We start from the raw sequence: 23,979 nt of genomic DNA on the forward strand, positions 1-23,979 counted from the left end.
TTCACCTTCTTGGCTTTAGCTACTTTTGAAATGGTAGGTATCATAAACAATTATATTTTTATAAAATACCTTCTGGTCTGAACAGTTCTGTCTGAACTGTTCATCTCTCTGTGATCCCTTGTAACTAAGATTAGTTTTCTTCCAGTAAGACAAAGTATGATTTCAGGGTAAGATATTCTGGTTGGTCTGTTCCTACATGGAAGAAGGGTAAAGGGTCAGGTAGACATTTGTGCTAGTAAGACCTCATTTGGGAAATTTTAAGCTGGAGAAGTTTAGAAGTAGCTCTTAAGCAAGGTTTACTTTGGATCCATTAGCTCCACAAAGCTAACTCAGTTGGACAAATAAGTACTTGAAAAAGCCATCACTTTTGGACCTAGCTATAAATGCTTCAAAGTATGATCAAATCTAAAATGAAAAAGATTTAAAATAGTCAGTGACAAAAAAATTGCAAATGTGAGCAATCGACGAAACAATATAATTTTTCCACTATATACACAATTTTAGGAAAAAACGATCAATAGTATTGTTAGGAACAATAAGGTTTCCTTGTAACAAATAGGCACGCAAAGATATAAGCCTATATGAAGATTGCATCATTAACTACTTAAATTTAGAGGATACTACATGCTTCAGCAGCACGTCTACACAAATTAAAACAATACAGAGATTAACATGGCACTTGCACAAGGATGAAATGAAAATTTGTATAGTATTCCATATTTTTCATTCTTCAGATGCAAGAAATGAAAAGCAGTTGTTAAAAAGTTGATTACATAATTACAAGAGTAACAATACATGTAAGTCCTAGAATTAAAGGTTAGTTTCATATCAGTGTATTAAATCTTCACCTCAGAAATTCCTTTACATAGCATAACCTTTACAAAACTTTTGAAATTAGTTAAATTCTCATTTTATCCCAAAGAAATATACTAGTATAAGGACCTAGAAAAAAAAGGAATCTTTAACTTTATATATGGAATGCAATCTTACAGTACACATTTATTAATGTACCTATGTATTACAAAACAATGTAGAATTCAAATTATATCTAGGAGAGAATGAAATAGATTATGGATATTATGCAAACACAGAATATAGAATATTTAAAAATATCCTTTTTTCAGACAAGCACAAGAAATATCTTTAGTTTTTGTACTACTCATTTCAACAGATAAATTCAAATTATTTCTGATTTAAAAAAATCACAAACTCTGCAGAAATCATTATACATGTATACAAAAACAAACTCTTGAATATACTTTAACATCAAAATCAGACAATTCACTTGGAAGAATTCCCCAGAATTTTTACAGGAAGATATTGCTGTTATTTGGATTGTGAAAATATTTTCTATGGACACAAAGAATGGACTGGCACTTTCATGCAATTGTTTCGAACATATTTATAAGATGATTTCTTTGTTGCTTTGTATGTCCCTCCCCCATGGCATAACCCCTGCTTTCACTGTATTTGATGTTGGTATAATTTGTGGCTGGGAAGGGAAAAAAAACCAAACCTTTAAATAGGGATACAGGTGGACCCATTGCAATGAGATGTACAAATTGTTATGTCAAAAAATGAACTTTACAAATTTGGTTGGGGTGGGAGGACAGGGAGAGGGGGGAGATGAGAAAGGATGGGAAGTGGAAACAAAGGAAGAGACAACAATGCTTGATAAGAAATGTTTTCATTATCTTGCTCATGCAATTGTAACCCCTCTGTATGGCATTTTCACAATGAAAAACAAACAAACAAACAAAAGAATGGACTGGCATTTTGAAGTTTAAGAAACTTAATTGATACCTTATAGTAAATAATGCTGCAATAAATATATTTGTTCTGGTAGCTTTCGTATGGTCATGTTTGATGCCCCTCAGTAGATGAATGGATCAAGGAAATGTGGTATATATACACAATGGAATTCTATGCCTCCACCAGAAAGAATGACATTGCCCCATTTATTAGGAAATGGAAAGACTTTGAAACAATTATATTAAGTGAACTAAGCCAGGCCCAAGGAAACCTAGGTCCCATGGTTTCCCTTAATTGTAATAACTAGTATATGTCTGACAAAAGCAGAAACGGTCAGATAAGTTGATGTTAGGTGAAATGAACCCCAAGATAAAGATTCAAATCTTTTCTTTCCTTGCGATTGTTTCTATTATATTTTTAAGATGATTTCTTTGTTGTTTTGTATTTCCCTCCCACGGTATAACCCCTGTTTTCACTGTATTTGATGTTGGTATGATTTGTGGTGGAGAAGGGAAAAAAACAAACCGTTTAAATAGGGATACAGGTGGATCCATTGCAACAATGAGATGTACAAGACGTCATGTCGAAAAACGAACTTTACACCTTTGGCTTGGGGGTGGTAGTGGGAGGGCAGGAGGAGAGTGTGAGGGGGAGATGGGAAGGGATGGGAATGGAAAACAAAGGAGGAGGCAACAATGCTTCATAAGAAATATACTCATTACCTTGTCCATGTAATTGTAACTCTCCTGTATGGTATTTTCTTAATAAAAAAAAAAACTCCAAAAAAAAAAAAAAAGAGAAAAAGAAAAACAAAGAGGGAAAAAAAGAAACTTAACCGAACCATTAAACTTAAGAGAACAATATGTACAGCCTTCCACAACTTCAAAGAGGTAGTGATACATACTTATCCTTTTGGAAATATCAAATGCAGTTTCTTCCAAGTTGTCCTTCAGACCTGGTTTGATAAAATGGTGCAACAGAAGGAGATCCAACATATCTTTCCTATCTCTATTCCCAGCAGCAAGGTGCAAGGTGTTCAAAAGGTCCTTAGTTTTGGCATTGGTATCTGCATCATGATGAAGAAAATGGCCACACTAGTATTATTCCATGTATAATCACTGTGCAACGGTGTCCACCCATCTACAGTTATTGCATGAATATCTGCTGCTTGAGCCACCAACTCACACACAATGTCTAAGTGTCCACTGTAGGCTTCCCGATGAAGGGATATATACTCATCCTCATCCCTAGTATTCACATGAGTGGCCTTTTTGGAAAGTAGTCACTGCAATGTAGTAAGCCGATTATTTTCAGCAGCCCAAAGAAGAAATTTGCTTGGATCCTACTCCATTTTTTTCTTGCAATTTATACCATTCATCATTTTTTCATTTTTTTCATCATCTTAATCAAAATTGCCTAAGCAGAAACTTTCAGTGACAGTGGAAATGAGGTGTCCATGTATTTCGCCAATAGTTCACGTTGGTTGAACTGGTCAGAAAAATCCGGTGAATTTTCTACATCTGTTTTTTTCACCATGATTTATTTTCTCATTTTCCATTTTCATTATTTTAAATTATTCTAACTGGAAAGTAGAGAATTGATGGAGAGCAGATGAAAGATGTTCCTCCGTATTCAAAGGTACCAAATGAAAAGGAGAACCAGTAGTGTCTTCGTGTGCAGCTTCTTTTAGTAATGAGAAAATATGAAATAATGCTTTCTATATAAAAGATTTGGGAAATGACAGAGCAGAAAGTGAAATGATGCAACCAAAAATATAAAAGCAAAATTAGGATAATTATGGAGCAGTTTTATTATCTATGAGAACCATGAAAGAGAGGAAGAGAGAGACTGCAATGTGCAATGACCTAGCTAGCCACAAAATCCATGACTCTGATTAATTTATAGAGCAAATAGAATTTTATTTTTTAAAAAAGATGGAAATAGAATTATGTATTTACTTGAAATTAGTAAATACATTTTAGTAGTCTACATAAAGAGACGTAGCTCTGACCAAATTACAGACAAGAATGTAAATCCTTGATAATTCTAGGAGCAGATCTGACTGAAAACAGTTAAATCACACTTTTTCTGTACAATAAAGAAATAGGTCCAGGCTAGGAAAGCAGCTAGAGAAGGCAGGCCGATTATATCTATGACAAAACTTTGTGGAAAATGGCATCAAGGATTACTTACTGGTGATTTACTTGCACTGTAAGCACGATTCTGAACTATTGCTTGCTGATTCTGAACTAGTGTGTTGATCATTATATTCTCCAAGAAGAAAAAGTGAGATTTAATTGATAGCAAAAGATTACTAATACATTTTGACTTCACATTAAGCACCTTCAGTCATAAAAATCACATGAAGAGAATAGATAGGACCACTTTTTTAGATGAAAACAAGTGTTTTTTTTAAAAAAACAAGGAATTTAAGTAGTCATGTAAAGGACTGCTATTTTATTTCTGCATTATACTTTTTTTCTAATATTGGGTAACAATAAATAATTGACCTATTAGAAAACTCTTAAAGCTCATATGTTCAATTGTGTATTCTCTTGTACTATATCATAGTATTTTTCTGTATGGTCTTAAGAAATTTAAATTACTAAGTTGAATTTCTGACAGGACAATATCATCACTGTACATCTTGGTTCCATACTCAGTTTTAAGTATGTGCATTAGATGAATATAGAGGAAAAAGTAGAAGCCACACTGGTGGCTCATGTCATTAATCCTAGGTAATTAGAAAGATGAAATCTAAGGATTGTGGTTTGAAACCAGACCAAGTCAAAAAATTCCCATTAAATTCTGATTTGAAAGTAGCCAGGAAAAGCTAGAAATTTAGCTGTGGCAAAGGCAGTCAAATGCTAGGCTTGAGAACACTAAAAAAAACTAAATTCTGAGACAGAGCCAGGCCCTCAAGCCCCTATTACCACCAAAGAAATGAATGCATTACTTATTTATTTAATTAATTAAAAATAAATTAAGTGGTCACATGGGGAAGGCAGGTAAAATGAAACACCCTTTGTGACTGAATTGTGTATCATTTTTTAATAAAGCAAATTATCACTTGCACTACTCACGAATATTTTATTTGAACTTTTTTGTACAATAAACCCTGAATTTAGCATGCATGTATATGTATGTACATGTGCGCATGTGTGTATGTGTATATGTGTGTGTGTGCTTTTGCAATGTTGCTTGCCAATGTGGACAGGGTGAGGCTGAAAAGAGCTAACTGTGTTGCAATATTTTTATTTATCAGTGTTCTGTCATGTCTTTTCAGTGGAATCACCCTTTTGTATATTTTACTTGTCAAATAATAACATCATCATAATTAATGCATTTACTCAAGTTAGATAAAAGGGACTGCTTTCAGCTCTTATTACATGTTAGGTGAGAAGATACAGACATAATTAGGTAGTAAGTTATTGCTGTAAGATGACTGTCAGTACAAAATATGTATTTGACCTCTTAAATTGGATATACTTTTAAAATATTCTCATGGAGTGAGTTTGACCGACCTGACCAAACAGGTATTACTCTCTGGTTATTCCCATGAAACACAAGGTGGATTAATTCTGTATTTCTGTTGAAAATATATTTCTTTGTAAGATCATATCTATTCTGACTAAGAGATAACCGCATATTTATTACGTTTGCATATCCCACCATATTGACTGAAAAACCTTATTGTGGATATGCTTCTTAGATATTACTTTCAAAAACAAACAAACAAACAAAAAGCATGTGTCATTTCCAGATAGTGGATGTATTTGAAGTTGTTTTGTACATGTAAACGTATTTTCACTAAAGGCTCTTTTATGGGAGTAACTATGGCAACTTTAACAAATACGATTTTTTGAATATCTTTTCCAATATAAATAACATCCCAGAGGTAGTCTTGAAATTTCTGAAAAGACTTTGAATATTTTATTATTATTTCAGTTCATTGACTATAGATCTAAAGACATTTCTGAAATAAATATTGTTAAGATCTGAAAATGTAAGTGGGTATATAGGCTTTCTTATGCATCATTTAATGAAAACCCAGTTTTTATGAAAGTAAATGAAATAGGATTAAAGAATGTAAGTGAATTTGGTAAGCTAATTATTATTATAACTTTGTTTTATATTAACACAGTCCTTTTAATGTAGATGATGCAGTTAAATTGTTTCCTTTGTTACTCTGTACTTGTTATTTTTAGAATCTTTGTAGTTATAGGGGTGAATTTGTAGTATAAATGAAGTTCTTTAAAAAAGATTAGGATTATTAATCTTGTGTTTTGTGTCCTACTCCCAAGAAAATGAGTTATTTTCAAGTGTTAATAGTTTATAATTGAATCATAAGAAATTTTGAGAAAATGCAGTAGTATTGATGTCTTTTTAAACCAATTGTATTCACAAGTTGGAGAGTCTTTAATTCATGCTTAGGTCTTGGTGTCTATGATTTTTAACCTGTCCTTCCTAATATTAATGATAGATCACACTGCATTTTTGGTTTATGAAAAGTAAAATATTTAGCTGGGGTCAAAGGTGATTTTTCTTTAAGTCTTATTTTAATAGCATTTTAAAGTAGCACATTTCTCTCAAAATGTTGGGTATAAATACAAATCAAAATACTTCTCATGGTAAAAAACTTAGGTGAATTACAATGTGGAAATGATTGGTCCATAAGACCTGCAGTCTGTTTCCATGAGGAATTGGGGAGGTCATTCTTTCCATAACACTGTGTTAAACAGAGATGGGGTACCCAGGCAGCGCAGTGTTGAGTGAAGGGATAGAATATGATTTCTACTATTTTGAGCTAGAAATCAAGAACGTTATAGTTTAGTAGTTCCTTTCATCAGGGAAGTATAAATTGATTATGAACTTGGAGTTTTCATATTACAGTTACCTATTTTCTAACAAAGATAAAGTGAAATATTATTAGAGTGTACACAATAATTCTGGGAAATTTTCCTAGAATTAGTCTACTAAGTGCTGGTATTTTAGTCATAAAATAGAATGAAGTTATTTGATACAGTGGGAGATGAGAATCAGGCTAAAACTTACCATGTGTGCAATGTTGTACTAGTAATTCCAACTCTGAAGACTTCCATATCATCATCTGAGACGTAAAAATGGAATTAGTTCCACTTTATGGGATTATTGTGATGTTGAAATTAGATAGCATAGGTAAATTACTTGGAAAAACAATCAATCAGCATTTGATACATTCTACCTGTTATTTTATCATGTGATGAAATCTAACGTTTTTTTATTGTGATTTTAATATTTTGTATCTTTATGATGTGCAATGTGATGTATTGATATTCATTGCATTGGTCACTTTTCTGTCATCATAAGGAAAATACATGCAAAGAAAATTTCTGAGGAGGAAACTATTATATTGACTCATGGTTGAAGAGAAGGCAGTTTAAGATCAGTTGTCTCCATTGTTTTAATTATATTTTTATTATCTTAAATAGTTGTACAAAGGAAATTCCATTCAACAAATCAGTTTATAAATACAGTGGATCTTTACATAACTTTCCCACACCCTTCCAAACCTCACCCTACTTTCAATTTTATAAATTTCAATTTTATAAGAAATTACACCTTTTATGGACCTGTTGCAACAATAAGAAGTACAAGTTGTCATGTCCAAAACGAGCTTTACAACGTCGGTTTTGGGGGGGGAAGGGGGGAAAGGAGAAGCATTGGGATTGGGGGGAGGCTGGGAAGGGGGGTGAAGGGTAAACAAAGGAGGAGGCTGCAATGCTTGGTAAGAAATGTACGCATTATCCTGCCCATGTAATTGTAACCCCTCTGTACAGTATGTTCACAAATAAAATTAAATTAAATTAAAAAAAAAAAGAAATTACACCTTTTAAATACTCCTCTGAAAATAGCATGCTTTGGTTAATACTGTTGTGTAAACTTGCATTAAGTTCTAGCTTCCAAATATGCGACAGAACATGGGTTATTTGTGTGTCTGGCTCTGACTTAGTTTACTTAACACATTATGAGATCTATCCATTTCTTTGCAAATAATGTAATGATCTTCATAATGGATGGGTGAAATCCACTTGTGTATATGTGCCACACTTTCTCCAACCATCCCTCCACAAAAGGGCATCGGGCTGTTTCCATAACTTGGCTATGGTGTATAATGTATCAGTGAAAATGGTTGTGAAATTGATTTTATGGTAACCTTTTGGAAGAATTCATCACTATCTTTCTGGGAGCAATCTTCTAGTCAATTTTCCAGAATAAGCACATTCCTCCCTTCATCTCCATCACTTCAAGTCCTCAAAAACACACTACCCCCTGCAGGTGTCAATAAGCTAAAACCACACTGTGCCAATATTGTTTCAATACATTTTTTTCATAATTGTATACATAATTTAATGTACTTTCCTAAGGTGGGAATGAGGAGCATGACAATAGAGTAAATGTAAGAAAAATGCAATTTAATTAGCTATTATCATATTTAAAATCATTTTCAGCTCTAACTCATAACCTCACTTACAATTATTTTAATATTTATTTGATTACTTCAACTATTCCCTAAATTATAACAGGTGAGTTAAATACAAAAGCAAAAAGTGTGGTGTGATTTTGACACTCATGTGTGAGGATGCACAATATGGGCAAATAAAGGGATTGGAATTAATAGTCATTATCCATTTTGTTAAAGATGGTTTTCCCAAACTGATTCTCTCAATTCATATTCCATTCAACAACAAAAAACATGTGACAATTTCCTTTGTTTTGCTCCTCATTATTAACTTTTGTTTGCATTTTATTTTACAACGAAAGATGATTTTTCATAAATCTACTGTAGATACAAAAGTATGCTAAAATAGTTCTATCTGTATGCATTGATATATGCATATATATATATATATAATACACAGGTTATAATGATAATTTATAACTTCTGTAACAGTACAATTTACTAAATTATTTAAAAATTATTGATGTTTTATGCCTGGTATCCTGGTTACTTGGGAGGCTGAGGTCTGACGATCATGTTTTGAAGCCATCCTAGGCAAGAAAATCCATGAACCTCTTATCTCCAAACAACCAACAGAAAATCAGAATTGGAACTGTGGCTCAAAGTAATAAAGAACTACAACCTACCCCCAAAAATCTAATTTACACCTTTATAAGTAAAATATTTCCATCGCCCAAACGCACATCCATGCTCATTTGCAAGGTAACTCTGTTACGTCTGGAGTACCACACAATAGTATCACTTATGTAGAAAGCCTTGTAACATGGGTTCACTCTATCTCTCTCATGGATTTTTTTCTCCAACCAAATATTCAAATCTTACAATTATTCCAATTACTTGAAGTCATAGCTTTTTTCTTTAATACCCATAATATTAGAGTTTGAATTGTGTGTCTTGTGTCTCCTAAATGGAGTTCTTACCAATTTGTCATGCCCCACCCCTAAATTATCCTGATTATATTTCAGATAGAATCTGGCTTCTTACTTGGCCTCAGTCCACTTAATGTTATTCTTCCTGAAATTTAGAATAACACACACATGACATGTGTACAGTTCTTTCAGTCCAGTCTGGGCTTTAACCACTATACTCACAACAGTAGATTCCCATGTAGTCAGGATTTTCATAAACTTGTCACAGGTTATTTTTTTAAATATTTGCATTTCCTGCAGATTCTTGAGTACTGAATTAATTTGTGATTTCTAGTGTTCTTTTGTTTCATTTGAATGTTAAATTGTTATTTTTCTTCCTGATTGCTTGTTCATCTACGCAAGTCTTCTTTTTATTGATGATGGCTTTTACTTTCGAATATACATATTTCTTATATATTTTGTCAAATATTTTCAGTCCTAAGTAGATTTTTTATGTTATTGCAGCCAAATTTTTCTTCCTTATTTGCCAAAAGCACAATGAAGATGTATACAGATTTGAACTCACTGTTGGAAGAGTGAAACACATACCACTATAATTATTGTGGCATTCGTCCCAATTGACAGAATTGCTTTCTAGGACATCTGATTTGCTATGTCCTAGAACTTTTGTAGCCAACTAATCACCCCATGCAGGCATGACCTGGCTTCCTTGCCGCTCCCTGTGCATTTAACAATTCCCTTTATATGCAGTAGGCTCTCTTGTACACCCAGCTGTCACTCTGTTTCCCCCACACAAACAGAACACGTATGCACAATGCTTCAGATTTTAGGTTTAAAAAGAAACATATTTAGGATTCATGAATTCAAGAATATATCAAAACATTGACATTTTAATAAAGTTAGTAAAATAAATAGAATGAAAATTTTAACATAATGAGAACAAAAAGAAATATAAAGATTTTCCCAGGAAGTGGGAAAGGAATCTCTAAATCTAGATTGTCCTCTAAGTGGCCTCCAGGCAGAAATTCTGCCTCAAAGTCCTCAAGGGGATCTAATTGCTCATTAAAGACAGGTTTTTTTCCTGAGTCCAGGGAAGGACAGATTCTAATTTCTCAATTGGAAATTGTATCCGTCATAGGAGGACAGATTGGTCCGGGTATTCTGTGAGGAAAGATTCCCTTTCCTCAACTGATTCTAGATTTTGGACCTCTCTTATTGGTTTTCCTGAACATAGACAGGGATCATTTTCCATTAGCACGCATTTACCCTGCAGATCAAGATGTGTCTTTTTGACTGGTTTGGAGCTGATCTAGCTGGATTGTGAGCATCATTGGAAGACATTCTGGAACACCTTCTTCCTTGGTGCTATGTGCAGGTACACCTGCATCACATGTGGGGTTCAGAAACAGTGGGATGTCCACAGGATTCAAAACCTGCTTGAGCCTTTCTACAAATTGAATAAAACTCTCTGTTCACATGCTTTCTGGAGATAAGTGATGGCTTCTGATCTCCATCAGACACCATAGACGACATCACTGATGAGTTCTTTCTCTGCAGTTCTGGAGGAGCTGCACTACAGTGATGCAAACCTGAGAATGGAAATAGGTACAAGAATCTTAACATTCTAGAAGTTAAGGTCTGAATAAACTTTCATGAGGATCTAGTAGGGGAAGCTCTAGAACTTGATTTTGGCTGAACACTGATTATAAAAAGGTAGAGTGTTTCTAATGAGTGGTTACTTCCAAGTTCTTTCAAAAGGAGAACAGATATTACCTGGCAAAGAATATCCATAAAAGAACATTTTGCCAAGCTGGGGAGTACTAAGGGCTCTTGGCCAATCAGGCCCATCCCTAGAGACTCAGGTTCCATCTCTACTCACCAGTTCTGAGGCATCTAAGCAAGGACTTCTTCCTCTTTTTCTTGGTCTCATGGGTCATGCATTTCTTCAGCTGCTACAGAAGAATATGTAAGCTGAAGAGCAAGTATGAAGAAGGCATGTTGAACTTGACATACTGTGTAAGTTCTTTCAGACTGTCATAATTCTCGTGCTCATACTAATAATCAGGGTAGAAGTCCACCCACATAGGGAAGATGGAGCAAATGATGCTGTGGGCAGATTGGTAATAAGGAAAATGTAAGCCCGCCCTCTCTATCCTGAGCCTTGTACTAAAGCATTTTTCTCATGGGACTTGCATGTTGGGAAATGGGAAGAGACTCCCGCAAGCAGGATGCTCCTCACAACCCACTTCTAGGAATTTCTCAAAGAAAATCCTCTAAAATTCTCCCTGTGATAGGAGGAGAACGTTGTTTCCCCATTGGATCTGACTTGCTATGCACAGCCCTCCTTGTAATCCACAAAACCACATTCATAACTGTGTAATCTGCTCTCCACTGAAAGGCCAAGCCTCAACCCCCTGGTGAAAATCACAACTGGTGTGCAAAGAAGAAATTTGACTTTGATTCAGAAACCTCAAAGATACCCAGTTTGAATTTCTTTTTGTGCCAACGTCCACATACATGTTCATCTTGTTCATCTTCCCAGTTACGGTAGAAGGATCTTTACCAATGGGATGAGAGAAGGAAGTTAACTCTATGTTTCTCCTTTTCTGAATTAACAGGACACACATGGGACTGGCTAAGACCCACATGGTAATGTAAACATGACAGACAAAAAGTGGAGGTATGTCTATTCCATTTCAAGGAAATTCTTTGAGGATGCTTATAAGCATCTGTACAAATAAATGCACAATGCCTTGTACCTCTAATCCTACTAATCAGGAGGATGAGATCTGAGGATCACAGTTTGAACCCAGTCTACTTTGTAAAATTCAATTAACTAGCTAAAGGCCAGAACTGGACCTGGGGCTCAAATGGTAGAGTGCTACGAATGGGACAGCATTCAGGCCCCAAATTCAAGTTCAAGTTGCAGTCTTTCTACTGTCTATCTTCCTTTAAAGGCCTCTAAGATAGTGATTTCCTAGGTGAGGGTGGATGTTGGGTACCACTGGCTATTTCTTCTAATCCTGTTCTCTCAGCAAGCAAACTGCTAAGGCTCCACTAGTTTGTAAGGAAAATGAAATTTTCTGGCAGGTCAGTCCTAAGGAATTAGCTGGGGAGTGCATTTCTTTGTCTCAAGCCATGCTCCTGTGATCAGACCCCAGTGAAACAGTATCAGAGAGGTACCAAGTATTCCAAGAATCAGCCAGGGAGTCTCATAGCTCTGAGTTTGAAAGAGGAACACTCACTTTTTAACCAGAACATCCAGCAACTCTTCCATTGTCCCTCACTCTCTATAGTGGTGGAGGAAATTTCCAACATAGAAGAGATCACCTTTCAGGTATTCAGGGACCAGGTCCATTACCAGCATTTCCAATAAGCCTGAGTCCAGGCTCCGTATATTATAAGGCACTTTCAGGGTTCTGGCTGACTCATTGTAACACTGAAGTGGTAAAAAGAATGGATCTTTGAAACATAGAAATGGGAGTTCACTTCAAATTGAGTAATAGAGTGGATTGAAAAGTACACAGTACATATTTTCTCCGTATACACACATAAAAGCACACAGAAGAAGGTTCTACTGTGGGCAATGACGAGATTAAATAGGTTTCCTGTCATAGTTTTACCTTGCTGAGTTGCCTTGTGATCCCCTTGGTTTCTTCATATAAAAAGGCCTGAAACATTGGATTTGTGGTTTGATGCTGATCCAATGTCTGCAGCATCAAGTGAGGCACTCACACCTCTCATGTCTGAGACCTGAGTCACTTGAACTTTGAAAACAACACAGGAACATCTTTCTTGTTCCTGGGCCACAGGCCAATTGAGCTAGCTTGAGCTATCAGTTACAGTTGCCTGGCTCTCAGAGTTCCATATTCTCCATTGTGAAGGAGAAAGTGTCATCTCTCAGAGCCCAATGATGTAATGGCTTGCTCACATAAGACCATTTTCTTGATGCTATATATAGTGTATTATATAATAAATAAGATTGAATATGATTTTTCAAACTACAAAGGCATTTAAATTTTTAGTCTTGACTATTTCACAAAACAGTGCAAAATATTATTGGAGAAAGTAGTGATCTAATTTGATTATAATTATATAAATGTATATTTGTGCATTTCTAGATCTAACACTGATTATAAATAGATGAACAAACATATGCATATATTTTTATATATCTATGAAGTGAATATAATGGAATTGACTACACTATGTATAAAAAAGCATCTATAATTTGAGTCTATGAGACCCAGGCCTGTGATCTTAGTGATGTGGAAAGCTTGGTTCTGAGTTTTAATCTCTTACCCCATGGCCTTAGATTTTCAGAGGAGGCCTGGGCCCTCCAGTGTAGCAAAGAGACACATATGCAGTGGATCACACACCCTGACCCCAGAGGAAAGTCAGTAGAAATCAGGACAAGCCTCTTATCTTGTGACAGTCTACTTAGTTCCTGTACCAAGATGGCCATCTGTAGAACATCAGATGGAAACTTGGCATTCCCTCCAAAAGGATCTAAAAAGAGCCTTCTGAACTATATTCTCTGACTATACTGAATTAAACATTATTTCCCTTCCCAAGCTGCAAACACATAGAAATATGGCAAGGGATCAAGAGAGATGGACAAAGACTTACAAATACATAAAATTGTATACACTGTTTCAGTAATTCAATGACAAGTCTTCAAAGCATGTCTTGAATTCTTCTATTGTTTCTAAAGGAAATGGAAAGCAAATATGTGTGTATCAGGAACTGGGTGACAGTTTGGTTGCAGAATTGTTGAATGCACTCCTATGCAAAAGAGACACATATATTGGGGAAATTGTGTGGGGATGGGTGTCCTCACACAGCTACCCAAAACAATGGCCATAACTTCTATGATGTCACACCACCTTTGCCATAGCAGCAAATAGGTGTTAGGCACTGGTTTTGCACTGAAGTGGACTCAAAAACACCAAAAGGCACAAAGAATGAGAGGAATGACTACTAGCCACCAGACTTCAGCTTGAAGAGCTGTCCTGACCAGGACCTAGGATAAATTGTGCTTGAGAAGGCTGATCTCCATGTAAGGTTTCTGAGCACCAAGGACTAGACACTATTACAGGTGTTGGAGAAACAGAAATGAATGTGGTTCTATCCTCACCAATTTCATGCTGAAAAGAAAACCAGAAATCATAATGATAATTTCTATAAATCAGAGACATGACATTGGTGGTTTTGTAGCAACAACTTTACAATGGGGATTGGAAGAGATTGCCCTGAAGAGGAGATAGTTGTTATGAGAGCCATCATCTAGGCAATTATGTAGGAGCAGGTACTCCAGGCAGTAAGAACAGCAAGTACATCCCCTATTGATCGGAATGGAACTGACTTGTTTCAGAAAAGGAAAACAGCACTGACATGCTTGCTTGTGAAGTAAGAATGGAAAGGTACAATGAAGAAAAATGTCAGAAATGAAGATAGGAATAAATTAGATAGATATTGGTTACTGCAGATTAATAGAAGAAAAGTTCTTATTTTCATCTAAATCTGACATGACCCCCTGGAACCAAAGTGCTAAAATAATAGTCAGACACATCTGATTCACCTAAAGAATACTTTTAAAATGTGATTCTACTTGGGCTCTGGTGGCTCACAACTAGAATCCTACATACTCAGGAGGCTAATATCTGAGGATCATGTTGGAAGCAAGCCCAAAGACAAAATTTGGTAAGTCTAATCTCCAATTAACCACCAAATATATGGATATGAAGCTGTGCTTCAACTGGTAGGGCACTAGCCTTGAGGCAAAAACTAAAGGACAGCACCCAGGACCTAGGTCCAAATCCTAGGATGTCACAGAACAAAGAAGCAAATAAACAAAATTTGGTGCTCAGTCATTCATCACTTAGCATCCTAGTTCAATATATTTTCTATGAGCCTTGGAAATTATATCCTTAACAAATGCTCTCCCCGGATATTTTGCTTGGTTACCAGCTTTCACAGCCCTGGCATCAACAATATCTCCTCCCAGGCAGCATAGCAGTCTACCACTAGAAATTTGAAGATATATTAATCATACGAATTCTGATCATCTTTCCACATACATCAAATAAGTAGTAGCCACATTCCATTATTCTGAATGTTTTTAATCCCCCTTTGAGTTAATAAGCATTAAAGCTTAAAAACTCTAGAGTGGTTATCAAACTAATTCAACATCATTCTTCCACCCAATCTTATAAGTTTATAAAAGGAGAGACTATATGAAAGTGTGCACATGATAACTTCTAACTATAATACTCTCAAGAAGTAGGGTTTTACAAAAACATCCTTATTGCTTTGCAAAAAGAAAGGATACGAGATTTAAATAACTACCTAACATCTCAGAAGGAAAATGCTATTGGCTTTAGAACAAATTCATTTGCCTACAACTAAGAAAATGAGTTTCAGAAATGCCAGAGGCAAAGGGTATTATTCAAATCACCTTATCATGAGGTACAAGCAACCTGTCTAGATCAACCTTCCAGGAAAATAAGCAATGAATGAAAACCAATGCTTCTAAAACAAGCCAGTTGGTGGTGGTTCATGTTTCTTATCCTAGTTACTTAGAATCCTAAGATGAAAGGACCTCAATTCAAAACCTGGCCAGGAAGAAAAGCTTACACTCTGCAACCAACAGACAGGAAGTATCAGCTCTGTGCCTGAAGCCCAGCTAGAAGGCCTCTGCCCGTAGACAACCAAACACACAAGAATACCCCTGTGAAGACTCAGGGTCTTTGTTGGAGGCGCAGAATGATGCAGGTTCTGGCCTCAGGATTATCTGAGGATTGTGTTTGTGCATGTGGAAACACATGTCACAGACTCCTGGGAGCAGAGGAAGTAGCTCTTCTGCTTACTTAAGCATAGACAAACAGCAAGAAAAAAACATTTTCATACTTATCTTGGGGTTCATTTCCCTAACATCAACTTATCTGATCTTTTCTGCTTGACTCAGATATATACTAGTTATTGCAAATAAGGGAAACCATGGGACCTATGTTTCTTTGGGCCTGGCTTATTTCACTTAATATAATTTTTTCCCAAGCCTTTTATTTCCTAATAAGTGGGGCACTGTCATTATTTCTGATGGAAGCACAGAATTCCATTGTGTATATATACCACATTTTCTTGATTTATTCATCTACTGAGGGGAATCTGGGTTGGTTATATATCTTAGCTATGGTAAATAGTGCTGCAATAAACATAGTCGTGCTGGGAGCTTTAGTGTGGACTTGTTTGTGATCACTTGGGTAAATATCCAAAAGTGAGAATGCTGGATCTTATGGGAGCTCCATGTGGAGTATTTTGAGGAACGTCCACACTGGTTTTGAAAGTGGTTGAACAAGTTTACACTCCCACAAATAATTCAGTAAGGTTCCCTTCTGTCCACATCCCCTCCAACATCTGTTAGAGTCCCTCTCTCACGGTATAACCCCTGCTTACACTGTATTTGATGTTGGCATAATTTGTGGAGGGGAAGGGAAAAAAGAAATCGTTTAAATAGGGATACAGGTGGACCCATTGCAACAATGAGATATACAAGTCATTATGTCAAAAAACAAACTTTACAAATTTGGTCAGGGGACCGAGAGATTGGATAGGAGGGTGGGGGAGAAATGGGAAGGGATGGAAGGGGGATACAAAATAGGAAGCTACAATGCTTGGTCAGAAATATAATCATTGTCTTGCTCGTGTAAGTTAATCCCTCTCTACAGTATTTTCACAATAAAAAAGGTACTTGTGAAATATTAATTTCCTATTTGTGATGTCATACTAGAAATATTTAAATAAATTGGAAAAATATTCAAGGGAATTCTCTGTGTTCTTCTGATAATATCATAAAGGTACATACTAACCTCAACTGAATTTAATGATTTCTAGAAAACAGAAGTCAATATTGGATGTTTCCATTGAAAAATAATCTGGGTCCAAGCTTTAGATCAAATATACCTTGCTAATTAGAAGGCAGAGATTAGAAGTCCGATATCCAGGGCCAGATCTGACAAAAAATTCTTGAGAGACTACAAAAACAAAAAAAAACTAGATATAGTGTAATTTCCCTGTTATCTCACGTTTGTGGAAACTATCAGTAAGAGATTATTGCTCGAGGAAGGTTTGGCCAAAAAGTAAGATCTCCTCTGAAAAATAATCTAAGGTGGTCAGAGCCTTAGCAACTTCATGCGCCAGTAGTGCCAAAGGAAAAAAGAAAAGAAGAAAACAGAAAAGGAAAGGGAAAGATAGAAAAGGTAAACTATTTTCTCTTCATTCTTGTAGTTTCATGTCATTGGATACAAGAACTGAGAGTATTTTGTTTATTGTTTTAGGATTCAGTCCTCTCTAAAAGCACTTATTTCAAGTAATTATATTATTACTACTATTAATTATTATTAGGCCTTCTTGGAGATTGAACCAATGGCTTTGTATATTTTAGTCTAGTCCTACAACTGAGCTGTACCCCAACTCCCTTGTATAGTTTTGGAAATTGTTTATGAATTCTTCAATAGATAGCTACTCTACTTTTCATCTTATCTTTTCTCTCCCACATTTTCCCCTATGTGTTCTAGTTTATGTGTTGAAAACTTTCCTCAATTTTATCTTCTAAACTAAAAATTTTGCTTTTGAGATTACAGGAAAGTCTGTTCCTTTCATGACATCTATTAAAATTATATACAGATATATGTATTTCACATGTATTGCTGATGCTTAGAGTACATTGCAACAAGCAACAGTTTATATGGTCATAGGCACATAGCTTTTGAGCCATTTTGATAATCTCTTATAAGAATAGGATCCCTTGTTCTTGCCATGTGAATGCTTAGAGTGCTGTTAGTTAATCATGTCCAAGTGTAATTATTGGTCCTTTACTATCTATTGGATTAATTTGTAGATTTACGGACATATTTAGTTATTACAAATGAGGAAAACCATGCAGCATACAATGAATTGGCTCTGACTAATTTCCAGTCTTTCCATTTCCTCAGGAATGGTGTAATGCCTTTCTTTCCATTGAAAGCAAAGAATTTCCATTGAAAGCAACAGAATTGAAGACCCAGAAACGAATCCACTCCTATAGGCACATAATCTTTTATAAGGAAGCCAGAAACACGGGATGGAAGAAAAACAACCTCTTCAAAAAACTGTACTGGTAGAATTGGCTGTACACAGAAAACTAAAGTTACATCTTTATATATCCCTCTGCACCAGAATAGATTCCAAATGGATAGAAGACCTCAATGTAAGTCCAGATAACTTGAGAATATTATAGGAAGAATTAAGGGAAACACGAGGGCTCCTTGGCACTGGTCAAAACTTCCAAAGTAAGACTGGATAAATGGGATTATATCAAACTAAACCAATCATTTGTCAGACTCAAAAGCCTTGGAGAAAAAACTGAGAGTGTAGATCAGATTTATTTGGGAGCAAACCTCCAGATGAGACCCTCAGATAGTGCTAAACACTTATTATTCCCTTTTCTTCTTAGGTTATTTATAGTGGGATTATACGAATATAAGAGTTTTCCCGTGGGGATTTGAACAAAAACAACTAATGCTAAGACATAGATAGCAGGTGAAATGAGTTGTAGCTGGAGAAAAGGAGGGATTAAGGCAAGGGGGTCTAGTTCAAAGCCTTGGCTTGCTGCAGCTTAGTAAGATTTAGATGCTCAAGGGAATGGGTGTAAAGCAGGAGTGGTTATAAATAAAAGCACTGGTCTGAAGACTCAAAATAAGGACCCTTGTCTATGTGAACCATACAGTTTCTAACATGAGGTTTTATTTAAATTAACAAGCTCAATGTTAGATTTTTGCAGAGTGGGATGGTGCATAGTTACAGGCAATGTCTGCTATTTCAGGTAATCCAATCTACTCTTTCAAGAGTTACTCAGTAGCTAGGTTTCAACACAATGAGTACAATGAGATTGTACAAATGACACTGCGACTTTTCGGTCTCATGAATCAAAATCCTGTCAAATGATTTCTGTCTTCCAGATGTTTACACAACATTCTTCATGACCTTTTCTACTATTTTGTCTTCGTTATTGCTGTTCATATTACTTTTTTGTTGTTGTCTTGACTGTATGAGCCATTTTTAGGGCCTGAACTCAATGTTTATTGGTCTCCCTTGAATTTTTTGCTAATGGCTGATGACACTCTATTCCTTGAGTCACATCTTCACCTTATCATTCTTGCTGGAAAATTGGAAATAACTTTTCACATTTCTATCTGTTTAGACTGCTATTGAACCAAAATCTTCAGGTCTTAGCCTCCTGAGTTTCTAGGATTCTCCACATGAATGGATAACACCAATCTTTGCTTTACTATTATTTTAATTATGTGGTAGAAGAAAGTGGAAGTATATTTGTGTTAAGTGTCATTCAAATACAAGTTTGAATCAACTTGAAATAATGTAACTGTTATTAATTTTAACAGTTAAATCAATGAATTTTACACATTCCCACAGAAATAAATTGAAAACAAAAGGCATAAGTGTTTTTCTAAAGCAAGTAAAAGACTTATGAATTTCTTTCACGTTAAAATTCATGTTTTATATAAGTTTAATTAGCAGACTTCCATGACTAAAAATAAATATATTATACAACTAGAAGCAAAATGCTTATAGTTAGGAATAGATATTTCATCACAGCCAAAAGATAAGATTTTGAAAAGTCTCACTAAAAAGAAATGTTACATATAGAAATTAGTGGATATATATATATATATATATACACATATATATATATATATACATATATATATATATATCGATCATTACACAACATATAAATGAATGTGATTACCACTCAATACTTCATAAATGTATAAAAAATAATTATGTAGCGAGGTGCCAGTGGTTCATGCTTGTAACCCTAGCTACTAAGGAGTCTGAGAGCTGAGAATGATGGTTCAAAGCAAGCCTAGGCTGGTAAGTCCATGAGACTCTGATCTCCAATGAGCCACCAGAAAACTGGCAGTGGCTCAAGTGGTGGAGCACCAGTCTTGAGCTGAAGAGCTGAGGGACAGTGTCCAGTCCGAGATTTCAAGCCCCAAGATTGACAACAAGTAAAAATAAACAGTTATAAATAAACAAATATTTTGACATAAATGTTAAAATATATATTCTAAAATTATTTATATCCTCCCTAGTTATACTAGTTTATATAAATTCAGAGAAGTGTTTTCTGGTTTTAGTTGTCATTTAATCAATTGTGTAAATCACATATTTCTCACTCAATTCATTTTTGTATGTTTATATACTTATATGTACTGAGTATAATGAACTTATTCGTGATAGGCAGTGCTCTTTTAGTAATCTCCCTTGGCTTTCTAACATTAACTCTTCTACCAGAAAACTGATATGCCCTCCAACCTTGTCAGAGTTTTCATCTCATTGGAGCAGAAAAGTACAAGTCATAGTCATTGTTTGGAACAACTGTAACAATTTACATGTATTTCACTTAGTTTAAAAACCAAAACATTCAAGTCATCTTAACCATGCCAGTAATAGCTTTTCAGTCTCTTAAGAGATGAAAATCTTTAATTATACATCTATTTTTCTACCTAACATCCTATATCTTAAGAAGATCTCTTTCTTTAACCCTGTGTTCCTGATTAGAAGACCGGATCAATAGCAATAATGAAAACAGCAAAGGAAAATACTTGAAATCAACTAAAAAAGCAATCACAGAATTTACTGTTTTCCCCTGTTTCAATGAGAATATACGTTAAAGTATCATGTTTTATTATCACTTAAAGAGCAATAATTAAACCTTAATTAGCAATAAGAAGGGAACAGAAAAGTTTGTTTGAAGACAGCTTGACTTTGAGCAATCCAGTATTAGCATAATGGATTTATCTTGTTTTTCTATGGAGTTGCCAAAATAATAGAGAGCAACACCCAAAGTCAGGAAAACACCTATACAAAAGGAGTAAACTTTTGTTTACAAAATTGTGAGGGTCTGACTCTTTCAAAGTCAGGCTTGCAAAGAGGAAAAGTGCATTTGCTTTAGTGTGAACAATAAAAAATATAAAAGAACTTTATTAATGTTTTACGCATCTTGCCTAGGACTTCTCATGTTGGAGAAGAAGAAAGGTATGAAAAAGTTCAAGATTGTTTGACTATTCCTCAAGATCATTCTTATTTATCAGCTATAACAACGGAAGTAGACTTGGTTACTCTTAGTATCATGCTTTTTTACATTTAGAAGCATTGCTTGTTGCTGGATTATAAGCTGCAAACCCTTGAGTATTAATAAAGAGTCATTTCCTGAGAGGAATCTTGCTTTGTAAACAAAACTAAAATATCAAAGTCTTAGCATAGTGGAAACTATTTTCTAGCTATATCACAATCTGTACGTGTAGATTTTGTTTCCCATTGTTTCAGGGGATCCATTTTTGTCATCTTCTTTTCCACCATCTAGTGATCCTATACCATCCTGGGATTGCTATATCTTTACTGGATTCTCTAATTCCTGTTGGAAAGTTAGGAAGGATAGAAAATTGAGTTTCTGTTTCTGTTTTACCTTATTTTTTTATTACTTTAGAAAGTGTAACTCAAAATGGCATAAATTATCTTTATAATATTAGGAGATAGATTTCATTTCCATATTCTTACTCTAGCCTTCTACATAACTTTGGTACTTAGTGATTCTCAAATGTGAAAATAAACATAGGGAGCTTCTTACTTAGACATTGTTTAGAATTTCAAGACTTCATTAATGCAAGGCCCTTAGTAGTATATACATCATAAATGTGTCCAAAGCTGGTGGCAACTTTTTCTTATTCTCAGAAACAAGAACATGTGTTGTCCCCGTAGTTGCATCAGGAAAAGGCTGAGGTTGAATTAGTTTACTAAACTAAATGTGCTACCAAATGTGCTGTAACAAATTTCCACAAGTTAAGTGGCTTGTATAATCCATATTAATCATTTTACAGTTCTAAAGGACAGAAATCTAAAAGAAGTCTCACTAGATTAAAATTGAGCCACCGACAGAGCTAAAATACTTTTCAGATGATTCTAGTGGAATAGGCATTTACTTCCTGTTCTGCTTTCCAGAAACTTCAGAATCTGGGTTGTTGTCTTTTGCTTTATCTTCAAATGTACCATCTTTACATCTTTCTGATGGAAATTACCTAATCATGTCCCTTTCGAACTACAGGTGGGACTTTTAAGTACCCATTTGAGTATAGTTCCCCCATCTGATAATTATTTAAACTTGCATTCCTTAGGTGTTGAAAGGTTATTATTTTACATATATATAATCTAAATCTACATTTGAGGAATTCGATATTTGGGAATGATAGATATTTTGGGAAGGTATTTGGCTTCATACCACATTGAGTGTATAGCATTCTTTCTAATATACCCTGTATAATTCTTTCATTAAATTTGAACAACACATAAGCTATTTGTCTTAAAATCATCTATTTTTCATTCTGTTTAGATTCTGATAAAATGTAGCCCCTCAACTTACACACAATGTTAATGCAGTCTTGTTTCATGCCTGCCATAAGCAAACAACACATTACTATTTATTTTAACTTATTTTTTAAAAAATTAAATATTACTATTTATTTTAAAACCTATTTTAAAAAATCAGGCAAATCCAAGGAATTAGAGAACATTTTGGTACTGATACAGCATAAAGTCTCAACAAAACTTGGAGTAATTATTTCAATACTACATTTTGTTCTGCTCGGAGAAGAAACCATTTTATAGACAATACTTTATACTTTCTTACCTAGTATTTTTTTTTTCGGAAATGGAATTTGTTAATATATGTGACTATCCACCAGAATAAATATTCATTTATCGGTATCTTGTGCAGATAGCTTAGTCAATTAGATGTAAATGGAAATTCATCAGTAGCAATTTTTAAAAATGCAGAAAATGTGGACAGTGAGCCTATATATATATATATATATATATATATTTCCACCATGACCTTCCACATCCTCCTTCTTACTTCCTAGGAAACATACCCAAATAATAAAAAGGCTTAGATATTTGGCTCTTGACCTTGAAAGTTGAAGCAGAATGTTATGGATGTCAGAGATAACTGTTAATGGTGTTTTACATAATAATTTCACATATAACAGCCCTACGAGTCCTGCAGGTCTTAACACTGTATTTCCTTAGTGATGTGATAGGAATGTCAGCCTTACTGGACTTAGTATTGTTTTCCACTTCCTTTCCTACCACCTGGCCAAAATTATAATACATAGTAACAGAATGAAAAAGTAATGCCATCTTAAGAAAGTCATTTAGGGCTTTAGGAATGTGGCTTCATGGTACATATATAAGTAAGTAAACCACTAGAACAAGTCAGGGACAGGGTTTCCTTCAAGCCTCGGGTTTTTTTCCTGTAGAGTAAAAAAGGACAGCACAAATTAACTTGAACTTTGTCATTTCTCTATGTTCAATTCCTCTCTTGGGTTCAGTTTCCACTTGCAATAACAGTTCCTTCCACTTACTTCCAGTAACAATCTATGGTGCTGTTCGAGGTACAATGAATGTTTTCTGGCTTCATTGAAATAGCACAAAAACGTCTTTGGACATGAGGTAACATGTGTTTCAGAGACAACTTAGTAAAGACAAAATATGGAATTTAAATGGCTTACAAAAATACTATTCATGTACATATGGCCATATAAGATGAAGTTAAGTGAAATGAACCCCAGTATAGTTACACAACTTTTTTCTTTCTTGCTATTGTTTTAAATGTATCTAAAATGTACTATGTGATTTTTTTTGTTTCTCTTCTATGATCTTTCCCAACGATATAACCCCGGTTTTCTCTGAATTTGATGTTGGTGCCCTGCATCTTGTACATACATTTTTCTAATGTGG

The 23,979-nt window shown here is 34.9% G+C and overlaps 1 pseudogene; it reads left to right on the plus strand.

The window, feature by feature from the left end:
• Positions 1-624: 624 nt before the first annotated feature.
• On the plus strand, positions 625-724 carry LOC122100347 (annotated as a pseudogene).
• The last annotated feature ends 23,255 nt before the right edge of the window (positions 725-23,979 follow it).

The sequence above is a fragment of the Dipodomys spectabilis genome, unplaced genomic scaffold, assembly GCF_019054845.1.
Source record: "Dipodomys spectabilis isolate Male_0828 unplaced genomic scaffold, ASM1905484v1 ptg000575l, whole genome shotgun sequence".
Taxonomy (NCBI): Eukaryota; Metazoa; Chordata; class Mammalia; order Rodentia; family Heteromyidae; genus Dipodomys; species Dipodomys spectabilis.